This window comes from Catharus ustulatus, chromosome 2 (assembly GCF_009819885.2).
Source record: "Catharus ustulatus isolate bCatUst1 chromosome 2, bCatUst1.pri.v2, whole genome shotgun sequence".
Taxonomy (NCBI): Eukaryota; Metazoa; Chordata; class Aves; order Passeriformes; family Turdidae; genus Catharus; species Catharus ustulatus.
The window spans coordinates 45,717,774-45,741,234 of NC_046222.1; the positions used below are offsets into that span (position 1 = coordinate 45,717,774).

At 37.7% G+C, this 23,461-nt stretch overlaps 1 protein-coding gene across 1 annotated transcript in view; it reads right to left on the reverse strand.

Annotated features, from left to right (window-relative positions):
* Nucleotides 1–23,461, reverse strand: part of GUCY1A2 (guanylate cyclase 1 soluble subunit alpha 2) — a 141,316-nt gene that overhangs the window by 17,847 nt on the left and 100,008 nt on the right. The gene's annotated exons all lie outside the window — the stretch shown is intronic.

The window sequence follows — 23,461 nt, forward strand, 5'->3', positions numbered from 1 at the left end:
TAAGAGGGTCTGGTGGGGAATGAATGAGTGACTTACCTAACACTGTACTCAATATGGTCCTTTGACTTACTTAATTCACAGTTATTGCACTCTGCTTTTGTCTGTCAGTCCCTATTATTTTTTAATAACAAAACACATAAGGACTCAAATACAAAAAAAATATCATTGTTACTCCTTTTTATGTAAAGAAAATGCCAGCATTTGATAACATGGGTGTCCATGAAGTTCTAAGAACATGTGGGACCCCACATTATTTCACTGACTGTGATTCTTCCCACATGCCCAAGACTTTCACCACGCTGCTAAGCACTCTTAGTTTTGATCCTTTCTTATGTGTCACAGACAATGGCTTTAGAATTTTATCTGCTGTACAGTAAGCTCATGCACAACCTAAGGACATGTTCTGCATTCAGTGTGATACTACTTACAACATTTTCACAGGCAGCCTGAAACCCTCAATCTTCACAACAATGCTGTTAATTACAGACTACGTTTTTTTGGTTCTATTTGTTTTGTTCTTCTTTTTTCTTTTTTTTTTTAATCTTTGAATAAGTATCACTCACTTTAATTGAACTTTCAAACCTTTACTACGGTTTGGAAGGCAGCCACAAAATCCTTCAAATCCTCTATTCCTTAACACTGGGAAGCATCCATGAACTTGGTTTGCCTGGTAACATCTGTGAAAACTCACAACACTTGGGTTATTTTAGTCATCTTTTTGGAGCAATAAGATTTTCAGCTTTTGCTACAACGTAAATTTAAACTCCACTGTCCATTACCAGTGGAAAAAAGTGCTCCTGAAGTCATGAATTGGGTAAAAAGCCCTTCTCCATATAGGTGAGGTCAGTACCTGCCCTCAGTGAAAGACTATGAGTGGGAAGTCTTGCTCACACAGCAGCAAGCATGCTGTCAGCTTTCAATAAATAACAACCAACCTATTTACAATGTCTTCTTCTTGTAAGATGGGAGCTGAATTAGTAATTTTTCACACAATATTAGAAACAGAGCTAATGAAGCCTATTTGTTCCATTGCTACACTGCACATTTATTTAAAAATCACAAATTGACTGTGTGCCGTGACCTCTTCCACAGTACATTCAATCACATGTAAAGGCCAGATTGAAACTCTAACAAAAAGCATTAGCTTTGTTTTTATCCCTCTAAAAACACAGGGATAAGAGTACATATTAGAGAGGATGGAAAATATGACAGCAAAAAACATACTAAGGAAATAAAATTTGCTTTTGCAATATATGCAGTGAAAGCTGAAGTTATTGTTGGTTGTTTTGTTACTTTCATTCTTTCCTTTTCATTGTTTCCTTTTACATGGCCACATAGCTTTTTTATCACTCGGTGCTTCAGTGACACACATAAGGGTTCTTCTGTAATATTTTGAGAGCTTTTTAAAAAACATGTGCTCCTACAATAAAAAAGGTAGATGTATTCTCACAAACACAGGTTAAACTACATAGTGTCAAAACCTGAAGTTTACATTGGGTGGAAGAAAGTTGATGAAGGCATTCTCAATAACGCTTAGAGATAAATTACATGAAGAATGGCTTTCAATAAAGTTTCACATCTGCTTTATTATACAGTTCTCTACAAGAAAAGAGTCTGAAAACACTGATGCTGTTGCCATGAAGTATTCTTTAGTGTGTCTTACTATACTGGGAATAACCATTAAATTGGTCTTACAGTACTTTTTAGAGAAATATGTTTACTTAAAAGTGTCTTTTCAAGATTTTACTTCATTTGAAGATACGTTGTTCTGGTCTTTTCCTCACTGAATTAAAAACTGTTGTGATAACAGCTCTTTTTTACAAAGGAAAAAAAGGTGTGGTCAAACTATTAACAAGAAGGTACTTACTGGGGTACATCAGCCTTTCACATTACCTTTTCAGTAAAGAAAATCTGTCTAGACCACATAATTTAGAGCAATAATACCAACAGTTACACAAATATATAGTTCCCAAGCTATATTGTACATGTGGTCATCAATGCTTTCTCAGAAGAGTCACCATTAAATATTAATAATAGCATAGAAAGTAAAAATTAAATGACACTAGGATGCATTTTTTCATCTATCATAACTCTGTTTACTTCTTTTAATATATGTGTAGTACAAATTATACATTTATTATCTGTCTTAAATGGAGCATTTTTAATAAAATGCATGCTCTTCATCTGTACCAACTGCTCCTTTGTATGCCCCTAATTATTTGGCTAAAGGGAAGAATGCAGCTGAACCCAAAAATTCAGAGGCACACAAATGGAAAGATGGGTCTTTGGAAATTATCACAAGGAGAGGGCAGCTGTGAAAAAAACAAGCAGTAAATAACATTCCTCCAATAGTTAATAGATGAAGAGACCGACAAAAGCCAAAGACATTTCTAAAACTTGACACTGGAAGGCACAATGGCAAAAGAAACATGAACAGGTGGGAAAAACACTGAGAAATCTTTGAGAGATTAAGGAGGACAACTTGAACTGAGCGCAATGGAAAATGAGAAAAAAAAGATTAACAAATCTGATCTTTGCAAGAGCTGTGGAAATAGTGAAGTGGAGAAAAGCTGGTGAGTCAGAGGTGTAAAGAAAAGCAGCCTGCATTGATCAATGTAATGTGAGAGGAAAGACAAGGCTATGTGCAAAGCAAAAGAAGTCTCCAAAACTTGTATAGAGAAAGTAGCAGTATTTGAATATTTCTTACTGGATAAGGCACAAAGAGCAGAACTGTCTAATACATGAGTGACAGGAAGGACAGTGATTTTGTTTAATAGTAATAAAGAAGATTCATAAGGAAAGATGAGAAGGACTGGTTATCATCTTAAGGGGAAATGTGCCAGAAGTGGTATCAATGAGAACTGGTAGTCCAGACTAGACTGCAACAGGAAAGTTAAGAGCAAACAGGAACAAGGATGAACAACACAAAAATATTTGTTGTTTTTCTGAACTGAACATTCTGTTACTGAATTTTTCTAACGTCCCAAATCTAAGAAAAATTGTATGATACTTCTTTACACCTCCTCATTGCCAAAGCATGCTTTTCCTTTTTTATATCTAGAAGAGCTGGGGGTTTTAATTTGTTCATTCTGCTTCTTTTTTAACCGGTGTGCAATTTCAATTACTTGCAATTGCCTGAATGCCTTCTTAGGCACCATACTGAAAACTGCACTCCTACATCAAAATAAAGCCTATTCCAACTGAGATGAGAGTAAATGTAACACTGAAAATTTACAACCCATCTACAACTGACTTTATGGGGAAGAGGTAAAAATATTTTAATAACAGTAAATGAATGCAGTGGCATGCCTGAAGTAAATTGCATCATTACTAATTTGTTTCTTAATAGCTTTTTCAGTTAATCAGTACCCTCACAATTAAAAAAAAAAATCAGTAATTTTCATTATGGTCAAAGCTCTTGAGTTTTTTTCTCTTTTGAAACCTTCTTGAAAAACATTCTCCTTCCTCTTTCATTATTTCTCCACATAATTTTCAGGGCAAAAATTAGAATGCAAGTGGAAAGACAGTCTGAGAAGTAGCACTTGTCTACTCAAGAATGCTTTTTAAAATCTCCTCAAATCTAAAATTTTTTGCCAACATATGTTTGCATATTGATAATCAATAGAATATATTAACCTTATTTCCCTTCAGTCAAAACGGAGACATTGCATTACAAGATTTGAAAATAATTCCTTTATTAATTTGACCACAGAAAAATGGTTCAAGCTGTAATGACTCCTGAAAGGAAAATCAAGCCCGTTTTCAATTATTCCTCAAGCTTCTTATGTACATGGTGCTGTGCAAAAATATTTGCAGTCCTTTTCTTTTCAACTCAGAAATCATTCTTCACAGTCATACCCTTATGCAATTCTCCATGCTGTTGCCTACTAGTCCCTTTTCTTCTGAATAAAGCATAAATTATGCTTTTTAAAATAGATCTGTAAGCCTGTAACTAAGACTGCAAATATTTTTGCATGGTACCATGTACATAAGAAGCTTGGGGAATAATTGAAAAGCTGCTTGATTTTCCTTTCAGGAACTATCACAGCTTGAACCATTTTTCTGTGGTCAAATTAATAAAGGAATTATTGAAATAAATTGAAAGGCAGAGTAGGAAGAAGAGTCTGTGGATACCTTTCTTTTTGTCTTCCAGTAAAGAGTATTGATAGTAAAATATGCGAGCAGATTTTCCAACTCACACTAAAGGTAACCATGTAACCTGTGTTCTGATAAGCACAGGGCAAAAAAAACCCATTCTCATTTCCAAAGTTCTCTCTCTGCAACTAGCATTTTTTAGCTCAGGGATTTCCTAAGCCAAAAGAAATTCCTTTTGTAGAGAAAAGGTGTTTGATGTTCACAGTTCCTCCTCAAATATGAAATACGATACATTTCAGCATGCATTCTTTCTTCCCACCACACACACAGAAAGAAGGACCTTAATAAACTCTGAAAAACACACTCCCCTGCTAGAAAGAGAAGTCTCAGATTGCCTCACAGGTTAAGTGCATCCAGAAGGATACAACACCCATTTCCTCAGAACTGCCTGCCTTACACAGAGAGATGCAGGAGAGAGGGCAGGCTGGCAAGTAGGTGACACAGTTTGGAGAGCAACCACGGGCAGAAGTGATCCCCAACTCAGCCAGCCTGGAGCTTTCCAAGCCTCAGCAATGGGACTGACTGACAGCTGCTCAAGACTTTGTGATGGGCTGAGCAGAGCTCAGGGCTGGCACAAGGCAGCACTGCACAAAAACGCTTCCAGGCACATGGATGGACCAAGCCAGAAAAGCAATTAAGTACAACAGGAAGCATTCTGCTGCATAAGGACTTTGGTATCAGCTTCAGTAATGTACATTGGTATCCGTACAGTAACATTTCTTAGCCAAAAGGACTCCTCACTTTCTGGCCTAACATACTGATTGTGTTTCAGTGTGGACCTTCTCTCTTCTGTCCTTGCAGTGTCCTTCAAAAAGAAAAGTCACCTCATGAAGGGTGTCTTAGCTATTAGTCCATGACACACAGCCAGACTCTTTCAAACAGAATCTGCCAAATTCTGTGAGGTGTTTTCTGCTCTAATATTTTCTAGCAGCTTCTACAACAGTGGGATCTCTAAGTCTCAACATATGCCTTACACAGGGACATTTACTTGTAAAATGTCTTAATGTAAAATAGACGCTCCAGAGCTCAGAGGTCTAAAATCAGGGCCACACACTGGTGAGTCAATGTGCCTTTCTGCTCCTTCAAAGGACTGCAAGTTGATAGGACTGACAGCTATGCCTTGACATATGCTTTAGTGTGTGGGTTATCTGTATTCTTAGATAGATTTATAAATAGTGCCTTTCTGGAAAGGGACATATGACAGTACAGCTCACTACAGAATTGTTGCCAAGGAACAGACCTGCTCAGAGGAAAATTTAGATCACTTGAATTTCACAAGGTGTTCTATAGAAATAAAGTGCAGGATATATTTCCCCCTTATTTCAACACCATTTGGAGGAATAAAAACTTAAATTCTTTTCTAATCAGAATTTCCTGGATTACTTTACTCAAAGAATTATTCAACCCATATGAAGCAAAATACACAGCAAATTACACAAGGAAAACGAAAAATATAGCAATAAACTAATAAAGAGGATCAATAAATCCTTTTAAAATAGTTATTGGGTAAAGCAATCGTGTAGTTTGTGCAAAAGAGATGCAATTAAATTACAACCAATGTGATGCACATTGCATATGCAGATACCTGGGCTATGGTCTTCACATACAGTCATTTCTACTGAATGTGGGAAAGGAGCTATGAAGCATTTCTACATAAAGAAGCCCCAGATGAAATTATTTTTCTCTTTCCCTTGAAGTTCTTCCACTAAGATCTAAGCTAGCCCTACTTTGAATAGCAGTTGGATTTGTTAACCTCCAGAGGTTCCTTGCAGCTTCCTTTTTTTCACAACTGTGTATTTCATAAACTGTGCTGAAAAATTATACACCTGTGAACCTCCATCAGCAGTATGAGGTAGAATTAGATGATGTAAAAACAAAAATGAAGACTCAGACTAGTTTGGGGAGCTCATTAGTTCTAGCATCAAAGGGAAGTTTACACTGGGGCAAGTTATTTTTGAGCCAAATGGGATCATGTGAATTCACTATGGCACTGCTCAGTGTCTAGGTTAGAAGAGGATTTGGGTGATCTGTAAGAAAACTTCTGACCTGAAATTATTTACTGGAGGGGGTTGTGGGTGGAGAGATGAGTGTTAAATGATGTAAATGAGAATTTTTAGAGCAGCTAAACAGAAAAATAAAATCTATGTCCTTCCTCTAAGATTCCAAAGAAGAAACAGTAAAGTTAATACACTTTTTCATGAGGTGCTTCTCACTCACCAATATAACATTGCATTTCATTGCTGATGGGGCATTTAATAAAAATAACCTTTTATTGTTTTCTTTAAATAGCAATTTCCACAGTAGGAATTTAATTACTACGTGAACCTGTGTGTTCAGGCATTTAAAAAGGAGTTAATCACTCACACAAACCCACATAGCAGTGGAGGATTTTTCCCAGCCTCCCCTCCACTGACACCCAAAAAAGAAAAAAATTCATCAGAAAGTTCTCTTTGATCCCTAGTGTAGGAGGACATCTTTGTCTCACAGTGCCATCATATGACATACACTGAATGGATTGGGTGATACTTTAACAAGGGTAAATGACACATGCTCAAAATATTTAAGGGAACAAAAAAACTGCATTAAAAAAAAAATTGACCTAAGCATTTTAACCTCAAGAATAAACCTTCAATACTTTTGTTAATTTAGTAATTTCAGATAAATTTCACCTAATTGTGACCACCTAGGAGTTAGCCAACTCATTTAAGTCAAATTTCTAGACTCCTGCTAAACACAGGAAGTAAATGACCTCAAGGCTGCAATTCTTCACATTCTAAAATTGGCAGACAGGATAGACTGAATCACTCACTCCTGAAACTGTCTAACTCTCCTGGTGGAACAGAGGGACATTTAATGGTAAGTTTAACCTGGACACCTGAAAAACAGACAGCTAAAGAAAGGTGAGATGAATCCAACTCTCTGCCTGGCAAAGTTGACACACTTTTATCTTTCCTTAAAATAAGCTGCACTCTTGTGCATAAGTCATCAAAAGTACTGGTGTTGATGGATAGGACCCCATCAGAAGATCGTTCTGTGTGCAGAACTGCAGAAATATCTTCAGATGTTTTAATGCAATCTTTGAAACTATAAAATGAAATGACCTTTCAATGTCAGAATCATGCTTCACCTTTTGACCACAGTACACGTTCTTACACATAGATGAAAGCCAGGTAGATCTGCTTTGGAAAGACCTTGGAACCAATCAACAGGGATCATAGCAGCTTTTAAATAGAGCCACTGATCTATAACAATCTTACAGTTTTACTACTAGAAGCAACCTTATCTAGCCTCTATAATGATGATATATGAGTCTTCCCAATGGCTTCCACACTATTAATGAAACCTAAATTGTAGCTGATGTCATCTAAACCTTTACCACCACAAGGCATGTTAATCCTTTTTGCACAAAGAGGAGATACATTCTCAGTGTGTAGTTTCTACTGGATGCCCCAGGTTCTTGCAATCTGCACCAAGGCAGACACAATCAAGTTAAAAAATCATTAAACTCCTTGCTCTATATGGACATTGTTGCCATGAGAAAAATAAAAATAAAATAAATCAGTGGGTCAGGTTTTAAAAATGTACCTGTTCTTAAGCTGGGAAGAGCAGAGAGACTACTTCCTTCAGCACTTCTCAGTTTAACAAACAATACAGCCAATTACATTGTTCAAGAAATGACTGGATGTGACACTTAGGGCTATGGTCTAGTTGACAAGGTGGTGATCAGCCAAAAGTTGGTTGGACTCAACAATCCAAGAGGTCTTTTCCAACACAAATTATTCTGTGTGATTCTGTGTCTCTGTGATACAGACAAATATCCAAAACAAGTCAATATATGCCCTCTTTTGAAACAGTAAGTCAAGGAATGACCACAGGAAAGATAAAAGGCCAAGAAAACCCCAAGCTGTGTATAAAGAATGTGCAGAATTACAGGCTTTAATAGTTGAAAAATAGTTTGTTTCCTTGTGAAGAGACTTAAGGCACTGCTACCATCACAGAGACTTGAATACTAAATGTGCAAAACAATTCTTTCTAATGCTCCAATAAAGGATCAATTAACCTGTAAAGTAAAGAAAGTTTCCACATGATGGCTGGGACATACAGATACTTCATACCTTAAAAACTCCAATGTTTGAATAGCTCACTTTATTAGATAATACTTAAGCACCTCACTCTAAAATGATAACCCTACTGTGTTCCTTTGCTTGTTCACCAGTTTGATTTTAAGAACTGCAATTTCTATAGACTGAACACAAGACAATGTAAGATGATGACAATGATTTTTGCAAAATTTACCAAACTCTGATGCCTGGAGCAAGTCTCCACAGCGATTGCATACAAAGGGAAATGAGGCTCTGTGACTGCATGGATCCTGTAAACAAGAGACTAAAAGACTTCACCTTGGCTGTAATTGAGAAGGGGTTTATTAATCCTCCTCATTGGCCTTTGTACTTCACCATCACAAAGCTGCAGATGTTTGGTAGGGAAAGTGAATTTCCTCCTCAGTGAGTTCAAAACACACATTCACATGAAATGATTTTTCTGAAGTCTTTCAGACAGGCAAATCCAGACAGTTGTGAATGACTACTTCATACAACAAAGGGAATTAGCACAAAGAGAAAGGCAGCTGGTTTGCACTGAACTGAGGGTTTTAGCAAATTATCTAAGCATTTAGTGAGTCTCCTGATTCCTGTGTAGACAGCACTTCACCAAGTCAATCAAACTTTCTTGATACCATAAAACAAATCATAACAAAAACTAGAATAAGAACTTAGAGCATTCTGTACAGTTCTGTTACCTTCAATGAAAACCTAGGTTAAAAAAAGGAAAATTGTAAATAAAACTGTTAATGAAATGAATGAAAAATCATTCTGCAACTCATACAAAATGTAACATTTTCTGTTCCTAGATTTAAGATGGAAATCTACAAGCAATATCTGATTGTTATTGAACATTAGATGTACCATGAATAGAAATTAGATACTATTTCACTGTTTATTTAAATTGCTTCAGAGAAAATTCTTAACTGCACTGCGATTTTAAGAAGATGATTCAGGATAAATTTGAATGTTCTGGTGTTTTCATTGCTAAAAGGATTCTGTTCTTATTTTCAAAAAATTAGCAAATGAAGGCCTGATGATGTCGAGAATATGACAAAATCCAAACAGAGACTAATTGCTCTCAGATGAAGGTGAATCACTTATGGGAAGGAAAGATTTCAATGTTCAGTCTAATGGATTTTCTTCATTTCATTCAATAGTCTCTCCCACTGTCTTACACTCATCCCTCTCTCAGAGACACACTGACAAAGAACAAAGCATGGAAACACATACTGTTGCTTTTGGCTTGTAAATTATGTAAAAAAATAGCAATCTTAGTGCATATATTATAATAATTCCTTTTGTGTAGGTCATGAGTTTTGCAATTGCAAAAATTCAAACATTAATATGCTTAGCCAAGATTATCTCTGCCCATCTTCACCAGTTTTTACCAACTAATTTCTATTTCTATGATCCACAAACATATAGACAAAAATTTAAGCATATTTATGTTATTGTTCGTGTGAGTAAGACCAAAAAAGAAAGCCAGAGACTTTAAATCTCAATTATCTTTGCATGTTCTTTTGAAAATGAAGAACTAATCTAGTTTGGGAGGCAGTGGAAGAGGATAGTATGGCATATCTACAACATCCTTGTTTGTCACTGCTCTCCAGCCAACCTGTAATGACACTGACTGGGTGCATTTGGCTGCTGAGGGGCACAGACCTCCAGCCCTGGATTTTGCTTATCCAGCATTCTCATGGCTTGCTTCTTTCCTGTTTTGCTCCTATGTGATTATGCTTCATTTGAAACTTTCCCAGTCAAATTCTTCAACCAAGAAGCGGATGAAGAATCTCTCTTGGTGCAACCTTTGCTGTCAAGTCCATAAGCTCTTAAACTCGTTCTTTACTCCTTTCCTTCCAAACAGATGCAAGATGTGTTTCCATGGAAAGAATCCCTTTATTTTCTGGTGCCTTGTTCTTTATCAGTGTGTCTCTGAGAGGAAGATAAGCGTGAAGGTTGAATCATGACAATTTGATAATTTTTATTTATATTTAACTTGAGTTGAAATTTGTGGATAAATGAAATAAAATAGATTAAATCTCACTCATATATATGTGTAATAAATAAAATTCAGCACAACTTATTTTTATTTATTGTATTTTTAAATGATCTATAATAAACAACACATAATGCAAGTCAACAAATGTATGGAATGCATTTAGAAATATACTCTGAACTAAAAATACACAATTCAAGAAAGAAAGCTGGGAAATTCTGAGTGAAAACCAAAACTGGAACTTGAGAGAGCATGAAATCTTGCCACATGAAAGAATTAACCTGGGGTTATGAACATCATTAACATCTTCTGACACCTATAGTTCCTTCCTACAGAATTCTACTCAACCTCACCAAACCTATCAAGTTAAAACCTAGGTACAGTCAACAGGTGTGATTTCTGAAAAGATCAAGAATCTCTTCAGAAAGAATTTGATTAGAGGGAAACTAAAAATCTGTAAATACTTACAGCTTGGTTAATTATTACTTAATAGGGGAAGCTGGATAATCATCTACAAGTATGAGCAGGATGTTAGTATCAGTGGGACATACAGGGACAAAACTAGAAATAATGCAATTTCAATTAAGACATAGATGAATGTCCAGCTTATCTAGGTCTAAATAGACTGTACTGTAGTGACAGGGACAGGTTCCTGAGGTAAATGTGCTAAGTTACATCATTTCATTATGGCACTACTGAAACACTGGAAAACACATTGTGAGGATGTTGTCAGGAAGACTGACAGGATGCACTAATATATGTGTGTCTTTTTTAACTCTAACATCATACTGTATTGAAGGACAACTAATTAAAAAGTGGTGTTACATTTGAGGGCTTCAAATGACTGCTGCAAAGTCTGTTTTCCTGTCATCCTTAAGAACAGATGGGGTGGGAGAAATATTTTTTAATGTCCTGAAAGCACTTAAAGAAACAGAATTTTGAATTTCAATTCAAAGAGAAATTAAGTGTACCTTGGTTAATATTGTCTTTAGAATTTAACTAAAACTAAAAAAATGAAGACAGCAGCTGCTTTGAACCAATTTTACTCATGCTATAAACTCAGACATTTAACTTCCCTTTAGTACTAATCACACAATGATCAATGACCAATGTCAATATCATACTTTGCAGTATCAAGCACATAACATGAATAGCAAAACAGTGTAAGCTTGAGAGAAAATGAGTTTTTAGACAGTCATCCTTTCATGATGGACCATCAGTTCTGTTAGCACACTGCAATCATATCTAGTCATGTTATTTTGGCATTGGTCTGTTCCTCATCACAGATAATCACAGCTAGGCTTCCTGTGGGTATCTATCAAAACAAACTTTTCCACAGGACATACTTTGGCAGTTGCACACTCAGCCTTCATGAGAATCACAGGAAGAATCACCTCACTTAAGGGCAGCAACATCCCAAGTACAACACAGCTACCTTCTATGTGGTTTTGAAGCACATGCCCCAACTACCCCATTTACTCTACATTGCTTCACTTTACAAAATGGTTTGCTCTGCATGAACTTGAACTCTGCCAAAGGAAATTAAAGCAATAGTTCTTCTCAGATGTACACCAAAGACAAACTCCTATGGGCATTTCAGTTTTTAATTCAATATTTGATGTCTCAGATCTGTGGAGGCATTTAGTGTGGTAGAGGCATTTAGTATGAGGAAGAAAATAACTCCAACTAACAATTTCAAAACACATGAAGTATAGATGCAAGGGCCTCAGCACAAACTCCATCAATGCACCAATCCTATTCTGTTGCACTGATCTATTTGAAGAGCTGGCACACTTATTGTGTCATGAATGACATGGGCAACAGCAAAACTAACTACATTACATTGGCCTTTCAAATCTGTGAGCATGAATTAAAAAATTTAGTTGCTAAAATTCTAATCAGTGACTGACATTCTATAACAATAAATACATTACCAAGTGAAAAACTTATGGGTCTATTAGAAATGTAAAATTAAAAAAAAACCAACTTTAATTACAGTGGTAAGGCTCATGAAATTAAGATATTCACTTACATTAAAATGCTGTAGATGATCCTTGAATGAAATTAGTCAAAACATATTTAAGATTTCTCATTGCAAAAGTGTTTTAATCCCAGAAGCTTCCCACATTTAGGGTTTGGCTTCATACACTAAATTCCAATTACTGCATAAAAGGTAGGCAGTGTGTGTTCAAAAGATACTTGCAACAAAAGACTGCATTATGGTGTGTCTCAAAGCTCATTATAAAGCAGCTACTACAGGAGACTGTGTCTGATAAATCACCACAATTTTTCTTCACTTAGTGTTACTTAGAAATTGATCCTGGTTCGTAAACAAATTCAGAGAATCCTAATTTACTTCTAGTAATCCCCATGGGAAAGATGAATAATGTTCAGACTACATGCTCCACAGACACCATTCCTTATTGTAGAACTATGGGAAGAGTAATGAAAACTCTTTTCCTTTTCTCTGAAATAAATTATTTTCTATAGAAATAAATAGAAGCTTTATTCAAATCAGAAACCATCCAAATTCCTGCAGCTGAACTTCATATGCAAATTTGAGCAAAGAGAAGCAGATCTTCTCCTTTAAAGTGTGCATTTTATTAATGTCTGTCTAAATCATAGAACAGTGTATCTCAACAGGCATGCAGATTTTTTTACAAATTATGCTTATGTGTGAAGAACCTGCTAACAAGGAAGTACATTTTCACAGTAATCACGAGGAAATGTTGCCAAGCAAACACAAGTGCTTTGTATCACTAATTTCTGCCACACTGAGAAAGGCTATTTTTAAATTTGAAATGCCTTTAAAGCTATTACCTGCACTGTAGATTTCAGTGAGGCACACAGACTCCAAGCTGTGTTAAGACAAGCTTGTTCAGCTCTGACCCAATATAGCCACAGAGACACAGCACTGCTGCTGGGTCAGTCCAAGGACTGTCCTGACACAAACCATGGCAGTGCTCAACACCCTTAAAACATTGTCAGACAAATGACAAATTACAAATGAAGAGTATGAGCTTTCCAGCCTTCCTTGCTTCCAACCAGCTCTGAATCTTCTGAGGTAAAAAATATATCACCTGATTTCCTGAGTTCCATGTTCTGTGATGTCCTCACTAGATTGTTATAGCTGCTTGAACTAATTGGAGCAAACCTGAACAGGGAACTCAGATATTTGCCTGCCCCTTAGTTCCAGCATATTTCTGGTCATCTTTCTTTGCAGCAGATTTTTCAAAGCTGTGCATTGGCTGGATTCCTCAAATGTTCATGGGATTGAAGGGAGGCTTTGTTGCAACCTTCAAGCTCTGATTGATAGCAGCTTTCATGGACTGCAGCTCCTTTCCTTGGTCTGCCCTCCTGGTTGTAAGTGTAAGGCAAAGATAAACCTGACCTCTGACTTCACAGTAAGAGTCCCTTTTTCCCTCTACATATCCTCCACTTTATTTAAATTAAGTAATTCATTACAAAATTAGCATGCAATAATTTTAAAATAGTTTTCGTAAGAATGGGATCAGTTCTGCTCAGCCTGAAGACATCAGGAAACCTTCCCCAAAAATGTTACTTCTAAAAGTAATGGTTTTGAAAATGTGCCATTTCTGTGGAGGTCACAAGTGGTGCTTCTGACGTCACCTCAGTGCAGACCTAGAGAGTTTAAAACAGAAGGTAGCATCAAAGCACATGATTTAGCTCACTGCTTTTCCACCCAGTTAGCCCTGTGCTGACACCCACAGCTGACAGCACGCTGCAGCAGATCTGGATTACACACAGAGCAGCGTTCAACCCTTGTTAGAGAACTCTCACTGACTCAAAAGATGCCTGGGAAAGGATTTGGGTCAAAGGCAGCGCAGGACAGCAGAGGGCATTGCAAGCTGGTGAGTGGGCAGTGTGCTGTGGGATGTTTGGGATGCCTGGCTTTAAGGAGAACAGGAACTGGGAAGGGAAGAGGGACCTGTGGCAGTTAAGACTGTGACACAAGATAAAACACAGGCCTTCCTCCAGGCATTCATGGCAAGGACAAGAATATGTGTTTATCCATACTAAACCACAGTGATCTTAAATGCTGTAGCTACCAAATCCTAAAGGCCATAACCAGTATGTCTGAGCATAACCACATGGAGCAAAAGAACCTCACTCACAGAAAATGACTTAAAGGCAAAAATCAAGACAAAAAGAATGGGAGAGGAGGAGTGTGGAGCAAGGGGACCAGTGACAGTTAAGTTTTGGTATGCTAAGCCCATAGTGACACATGGCAACAACAGAAAAAAATGCACATCTGTTTTTCATGCACCAGTAAAAATTCCAGATGTGTCACAGTATCCATGGGAAAACTCTAATTCCTCTCATAGTACTGGGTTATAAAGGTATCAGCTTCTGTTAATCCAAGCTAATGAGAGAACACAAGTCACACTGTCATTCTGGAACCCTGTCCAGCTAAACTGTCAATATGTTCAGGAAGTAGTTGCATCTGGATTATTCATAACATTGTCATGAGAGTCTAAGACACATCAGGAAATGGGTTTAGCAATGTTTGCAGGGGGAATTCAAGTGAATACTTTACATAGATGGCAACCCCATATTCACATAGACACATCCTACTGAGGAAGCCACAATTCCAGTTAAGATTTGCTCTTTGCTAGTGTTCTTGGAAAGGAAATAACAGAAAAATTAGTATTAGAGATCTCTCAGAAATTTCAACAAATTTCAGTGCTTTCTACAGCCTACAAATCTGCCATTCAGTTCTTATGCATGCAGATTTGCTGCTCAGAGTTGTTTTTCCTATTGGCTTTTTGCTGCTTTTCCATTTCTGTGGAGAAGAAATGTATGCACACAAGAACTTTCAGGAAGCCATCAGGGTTCCATATTGCTTTCTGGTCTTCAGAAGATCAAACTAAGAGCAGTCATCTGGTGCAATTTGGTCATAGCTCCAAACAGAGGCATTTACAATGTAATTTTCTGGGGTAAATATAAATTTATTATTTATTTCTCATTTTCCAATTTATCAAAAAAACTTTTTGACTCTTCTTGCAAAAACACTGTTTAAAGCTTAGATTTCATTTTAATATTAGTGTTATGTGGGCTGTGCATTGATGATTCTTGCTGTTAGGGTTAGCAAGAAAAAACATTCCATTTTGTACACATTCCATTTTTTAAACATCTTTTCTGAGAAACAAAACTGAAATGACAAAACAATTACAGGCTCAAGAACAGCCATTATCCTATCTGGGGCTTAATGGTTCTCCCTCATATGGAGTGTGGGATGTTCACCTTTTTCTAATGCAAGCCATAGAGGCTAAGCTTGGTTTTCCTCATTCCCCTTAAACACTGGCTGCTTTTAATAACTATTTGTCTAACCAGAATTTCTAATCTATTTAAAAAACCCATTAAAACTAATGCATTTTACAGTAAAGCTTGGTTTAATATGAGCAAAATATTTCACCAAAAACAAATAAAGAAAGAAACCACAGGTGGTTCTTCTTACAGAACTATCAAAACCAGCAACAAGCATGACATACACCTACCTCACACTGCTAAGTGAAGTGGAACCTTACACTACCACTATCCAGGATGCAATGCTCAGCCTCACTGAAAACCAGACTGGAAACTCTGGACTGTCTTATAGATTGCAGTTTGTAGAGCATGGCTCCCTAAGTTTGTGAAGACATAACTGGAGTTCTACTATGGGAGCAGCGTTTCTCCATTCTGCAAAAGGTACATTTGCAAACAATCACACAGATTCTGAATGGCTGTTCATTTCTTTTTAGTCATCAACAGTCAGACCAAAAAGCTTATTCAATGTGTTCACAAGGGAACAGATCTTAGCAAAATTAATCTCATCTCCTGTAAACAATAGCCTTCGTGTGTGAACAAGAGTAGGCTTTATTATTTAGCTATTTGCCATTCATTCTCATGCCTCAAAAGCTTTTCTTCTATCCAGAGAGCAAGAACATCACATAATTTAGGTAACCAATACACACAATGCAACAACAAATGGCAAACATCAAGGAAGACCTCATGAAAAACAAAAAGGCTAAGAATTCTTTGGCAAATGCTCAAAAGTAATGAAAGTTCTGAGAACAGAAGAAAGATGTTATAGTGTCCTCAATATTTTTATGAGTAGAAATTTCATAAGCTTCCTATGCGTCTGTTGAGGAGGAAATGGCAATGAATAAATAAACCATGAGGACATGGTCTAGTGGTGGAATTGGCAGTGCTGGGATAACGGTTGAACATGATGATCTTAAAGGTCTTTCCCTACCTAAACAATTCCATAACTCTATGATTCTACTCTATAAAAATGTCTAGGGTAACCACAGTGAAATAGATACCATGATCTCAGTCACAGCAGACAGAATTTTTGTTGTTTTTGTTATCTGAGCTATCCTAGCTATTAAATATGTCATTCCTTCAGAAAAAGGAGTTGACATTTAGCTGCAGAGATCTGTGACTAGAAACAGGCAATAAATTAGATAAGAAAGTAAGAACAACTGTACTGAATCAGACCAAAAGACCATCTAGTCCAGCACTGCGGCCTTGGAAGCAGACATAGCAGAGAGCCCAGTATGCAATGGATGGTACCCTGGAGACAAATGGGGTTAAATGAAGGACTCGCTGAATCCTTTGAAGATTTTTTTTCTAGTTATGATAGAGAAAAGGTTCCAGGGAGTGCCAAACAGGATGCAATCATGCTTTGTTCTCGTCGAAGTTTAATACAAGTGAGACTGTAAATTTGATCATCAAATAGCTTCCTAAGAGATGTTAAGTTTTGTGATAAATGCATACAGAAATAAATCCCCTAAGTCTGAACTCCATGCCATCTTTAATTTTTACCTTTGAAAAAGTCATTATTCACAGTGAAAGGAGACTGATATTTTGGAGTTAGAAATAACACAACCATGTTCATCCTACAAAAATACCTTGTCCATGCTAAAATTAGCATGTATTGAAATTCAATTAATTAGTGGTTCAGAGTTTATATAGGAAAAGGGTCACTAATTTTCATGTTGTCTTGGTGAATATAAGCTAAGAATAACCAGCAAATTCTTGAAGACAAATAAACTTGTAACATAGAGAAGAAACTGTTCCGTCTTTCTATATTTACATCCCTTTCAGTATCTATGAATGGATAGTCAGGAATGAATGTTTCTCCTAGGAAAATCCAAGTCTGAACAAATGCAAAAGATTTTCTACTCAGGTAAAAGGACTGGAGTTCAGCTCCCAAACTACTTACACGTACAAATGTGTAGTTAACTAAACCAAGTTTGAAATTACGTATTAACACTGGACTGTATTTGATTAAATAGACAGGCATTTTGGTCAAAAAGACATCTGAACAATGAAGCTGCTCTCTAACCTCAAGCAACACTGTGCTGTGAGATGCTCATGGTTTTAAAACATAATTAGAAGGTGCAATAACCAAGTAGTGAAGATGGCCTAATCAACCAGATCTGTAAACTGGGAGAGAGAAAAAAACATACACAGACTGAAATCACAGATAAATAAAAGATCAAAGTCCTATAACCATGGACTATAAATACAACTTTTTGACTGTACTACCTACTTTAAAGTTTGGAGTGTACAGTGGTTTCATTATCCTACTTTGAAATGCCCCCCAGATGCTTGATTTTCAGACCAGAAAGCTCAATTATATTCTTACTATCATAACACCTTGAGATCACAGCATTTATTAAAAAAAACCTCACAGAAACACTTATTGGAATAACAGGGTAATATACGTATCATTTCATATTATATATTTGTTGTCACTGTCATAGATCAGTCAAGAAAAAAAAAGAAGACTTCTTCAAGTTAAGGTATTGTAACAGTCTGCTTCTTTTAAGCAAATCATGTTGATGTTCCCAAAGGAATCAATAACTCTAATTCTGCAAGGTGTTGTTTGTGGCTACAGAGTGGGCACCACTATGCAGAAATGACAGTAGTAAAGCAGTAACAACAGCAGTTAGTTCCCTTCCCAAAGAACTGCATGGTAGTTTAAAATCTCCCTATTTTTAGGATTCTTTTTCTTCTGGTAAAGGTTTTTACTAATTTTTTTCATCCATTTTTTAAAACGAAGCACAAATGGACCTACTACAAAGTAAGTTGTCACAGAAAGAAAAACAGGTATTCTACAGAGAAATGTAGAAAAGACAAATTTTAAGAAAAGCACATAGGGGTTTAATTACTTCCCATTAAAATTTTTGCAAGAGGTGTCACTACATGTACAGAAAAGTGAAACTACACGCTGTTGTAAAGAATATGTTATGTGTCCCAGAAGAACATCAAATTTTAACAATGTAAACCTATCATCACATTACCCAGTCTAGAATAACTGAAGAGCTCAGTAAAGCCTGGAACTGTGTGGCTTGGAAGCAGCCTTGTTGAAAGGGATCTGGGGGTCCTGATGAACAAGCTGGCAGGGTCAGCAGCGCACTGCTGCGGCAGCAAAGGCACACTGGATCCTCGCTGCATCTGCAGGGGCATGGCTGGCAGAGATGGAGGTGTCCTCACCCCACTCTGCTCAGTCTCTGTCAGGATGCACCAGAGCACCGTGCCCAGGGCTCAGGAAAGACACAGACAAACAGGAGTGTCCAAAGGAAAAACACAAAGGTGGTCATGAGGCTGGAGAATCTGCCCTGTGGGAGAAGCCTGAAGGAGTTGGACCTTTTCTCCCTGCAGAAGAGGCACGTAAGGGAGAAAACTCATCACAGTATTCCAGTACTTCAAGGGCAGGTACAACAAGACAGAAAGTCTCAGAGGACACACAGACACGACAAGGGGTGACAGACACAACTTGCACCGGGAGACATTTCATCTTATCATAAGAACAAAATTTTTTTACAATGAAAACAATCAATCACTGGACAACATCCCCAGGGATGTGGTAAAGTTCCCATTAGTGGAGGTGTTCAAGCTGTCATTGGACAGGGTGCTCAATAATGTTATCTGGGCACAAAAAGTTGGATCAGCTGATCTTCCGGAATCCTTTCCAACCTTAAAGGTTCTTCTATGATTTTGTGATTTTTGATAACTTTGTTCTAATCAGTTTTGTCAGTTTAGATATTAAAATAATGCTGAAAGCTTTAACCAGTATTAAAATATTTAACTAAATGTCAAACTCTTTTTTGTCTAGGAAAACTGTATCTCAGCAAGAAATTATCCAGGGCTTTTGCTTTAAAGCATGGAGATTTTGCAGGAGGGTAAAATGAGGTCTCAGAAATACATCTCTTCCCATCTTCCTTCTCAGGGGTGATTATTTTTGTGGAATGAAGCTCCAAAGTTAGACAAAAAATCAGGTCTTCCTTCGGGATGATGATCACTTTGACCCTTCCAAGTTCTGCCAGGTGGAGAAATCCTTGTACATTCTAATCCACTTTTCCTTATACCATTTTCCCCTTTCTTTTTATTGATGCAATCAAATAGGTCACATTGTAGAACTGAACATCCTCAGATTATTTGTGCCTTGTTTTCTCTCTTCCTCCATTCAAAACTCCGCTCCTGTCTTTTTAAAATACTAAAGCAAAATCAAAGTCCAATTTAAATATGGAGATTTTTTTCCTAAAAAAAAGTTCAAATTATTCACCATAAAGTCTCTGAAGAGGATTATTTGCATTGAATTACTTTTACCCCAGTTTAGATTTAAAGGAGGTATTTGGACAGAAAAGGTTGCCACAAATCCCTCGGAAGTACTGGCATTTTTTCCAAAATACTCTGTGTCTCATATGAAAGGAAGCTTAAATACCATGGAACATTAAGTTTATGGATTTATTTATGACAGGAAATGCATTCTTCCTTAGGGAACTAAACTATTCTGAAACTGTTGAACAATGTTGCTGAACTTGTCAGCTTGAAACAGAAGGCCAAGTATAATCCTCCAGCATCCACCCCCCATCTGAACTGTTCACTCAAATATAGCACAGTGTAATGACTCACTGTTTAGCTCAGAATAATGAAAACAGTTATGCCACAGAGTTTTTTAACTGGTGCTTAAAACTGCAGACTTTGGCTTTTCTTGCCTGAACTGTTCATGTTGGAGAGAATGGGGGAAGCCAAGCAGTGAACTGCCATTAACAAATGCACTTTCTTCTTCTAAAGCTTGCAGAGCAGATGTTGGCAGCTGTTCCTACAAATGCTGTAACTGTGGATGCCAGAGTATTGAGCCAGATCTGCATAAAGGTTAACACTTGTACCAGATTACCCAATGGGGCTGAGAAAGACACTGATCTCCATGAGACAAAGCACAGGCAGCTCCTCTGGGACTCAGTGCAAGGCTCTGCTTGCAATCCAGGGCCAGGAAAGAGAAGGAGGAACCAAGGTGCTCTTCCTTGCATGTGAAAAAGCTTTGTTTCTTTCTACCAGTAAGCACAATCCTCCTAGAAAAATTACATTAAAGGGACAAGAGAACTCATAGGTCATGGAGAGAACAGTGCCCTTCAAATGTGTAACACAAGTCATACAGTATAAAACACTGCAGGCGGCTCAGCTCTATTTTATTTGCTTTTTCTACTTCCAGCTGTACCTTATCCAAAACTACTCGTACAGCAGGAGGCTTTTTTTTAAATCTTTTTCTCCAGGCTGCACATGGATGAAAGAAGGAGCCATGTTAGCTCTGTCACCTAGCCCACAGATGCCCAAGCTGCATATCCAGGAGCATGTGCTACTTTTGCACACTGCAAGGCTGCTGCAGGTATAATACCATCTCTTTCTTCTAGGGGAGGGTCAGACCAAAGGATGAAGTAGATTTGCCCTATTCACTGCAAAAACATACTACTTATGGTACACTGTGACTCCAGATAAAGTAAACCATTTGGATTAGGTGTCTGAACTGTTGGGACCCTTGGAAGAGAGAAAGAAACTGGGTATCAGTGATTTAATTTCCAAATTTAAGTCCCAAAGCAGCATATTGTCCAGTAAATATCACCAGCAGAAGAGGCTTCCTTATTTTCAAGCAGGCAGAGCACAGAGCAGGTGCTGACAGCTCGGTCACTGAAGGGTGAGGCAGATGCTATAGCAATGCAGCACAGGGCAGCAGCCCCCTGACAGCATCTCAGCAGCTGGAAACAGACACTGAGACAGCAACCACCTCTACAGCTCCAAAGGGCATGGCATTTTCATCTCTGCATCTCCCTCTGAGGCCTCTGGGATCACCTGTGCCTATTAACCCAGAGAGGTAGCAATCCAAGCCTGGCATTTTCTGGTCGTGCCTACTGCATAACAGCCAATCAAGCACTATTTTTATGAGTAGTCTGTGCTGTTTGTCAGTGTATTACTGCTTATCTTCTGTGAGTCCTTGCAGGTTTCTGTATTCTCATGTCACTGCTTTTTTCAATTTTTGTGTAATGTTTTTCATCTCTTCTCCATCTCAGGAGATAAGACAAAATACTCTTGTACTACAGTGGAAACCTGACTTCATAATTTGTATATGATAGGAAATAGACCAATGGAAGAAGAGAACATACATTTCGAACTTAGGAGAAATAAAATTTCAGCACTCTAGCTACCCTAGAATAAGGATTCCCTAGCCCAATTCTTTAAATAATCCTGAATTATTTCAAATTTTATGTCTCTATTATGTATAAACACATAACATCATTGTACATGCTGCAATTCTAACTTTAGATTTTTATCTATTCTTCCCTTCATAAAGATGCAACAATATCAATCTTTTGAAATGCAGTATACACCACAGATTTGAGTATTTATTCACCAAAAGAGTTGTGTTTCTATTGTTGCTATTATTGCTTACTTTTATCTGAATAAAGAGTCAATGTAAAATAATAACAACAGAAAATTTCAGGTTCAGCATGGGAGTCCTCCACTGACTGGAACAGTCAAAGACAGAACGTGAAGTTCTGGCAGCTGCAAAAAATGCCTCAACCCAAGTCCAGGGGCAAAACTATATCATAGGATATCTTCCATCCTAGATAAATGAGAATGCAGAGGTCTTTTTCCTCATAAAGAACACAAGTTCAATGCTTTACTCTCTCTAAAGTTCTGGATCTTTTTTCCCCCAAGTCATTGTCCCAGTAACTAATAGTATTTAGCACTCTGAAGTGAGTTTTGATCAGTGATTTCATAAAATCTGGAAGATACGCCTGATAATTTGTTTTTTATCATTAAGTGCTCTCTGCCAAAAAGTGTTTTCTATGGAAAATTCCCAACCAGTTCTACTACTAGCCAGACATCTGGAGTATTAGTTGGAGGCGTTTGTGTCTGGAATGACTGCTGAACCGTGAGAGATGTCACACCGTGACCTTAAAGCTAATCCCACAACCCAGCAGCATATCCTGTGGCCCCTGCAGGGATCTAAACCTCGAAATCCTCGCTGGTTTTCCCTGTGCATGCACTTACAGCACCTAGAGAAGGAATTGAAAGTCTTTGCTCACTGTGAGGCACCAGAACAAAGTTACAAGCTAGGTGCAGCCATCAGAGCAAGGCTTAGTCTCCCTGAAGGAACAGGAAGTATGACTGAATTACAGAGGCGTTTGCATACACAGCTACATCCACATACTGTGAGTCAACGAGCTGAGAACATGTAGCAATCACTGTGAGCTAATAAACAGTGGCAAGTTCACAAGGTGCCCTGGATGACCACCCTGGTTTCTACATGTATGCTTTATCTCTGCCACAAGCTCAAGTATAGATGGAATGGCATTTGTGCTTCCTACTTGCCAGAGATGAAATGTCACAGAGCACATGGCATGAAAGGAGAATGGTCAGGTCTAATGACAAATCCTCTATTCAGCCGATCCTCACGTTATTCATTAGCTCCTTGCTTGTCTTTTAAGTCTCTCTCTCCCAGGAGTCATTAAAAAAACATAAATCTTCATAGCTTGCTGGCTTGCTCAAGTTTGACTTACACTGGGTTGCCAATCCCAGTATTTCGCCTCTGCCTGAGCAGGCAGATCCTTATATTGTGCAGAATCAAGTCCTCGTAGCTTTGAAAACCTGCCTTCAGCATCAATTGAAATGTTTACCTAAGAACTGAAATGTTCACCATCTGAAAGAATGACCAGCCCTTTGGGAAACTTCCCTCTTCAGCAGACTGAGCACCAGACTAATTTTTCAGACCACATTCTTACACAAAGCTGCTGCTGTGCACCCACTAGTGCACCAGTCTAGTCATCTAGACCTCACTTTGCCATGCTACTGCAGCACATGCAGTAACACTGTCCTACAGTTGGTAGGACTGTGTTTGACAAAGCCCCTTTAA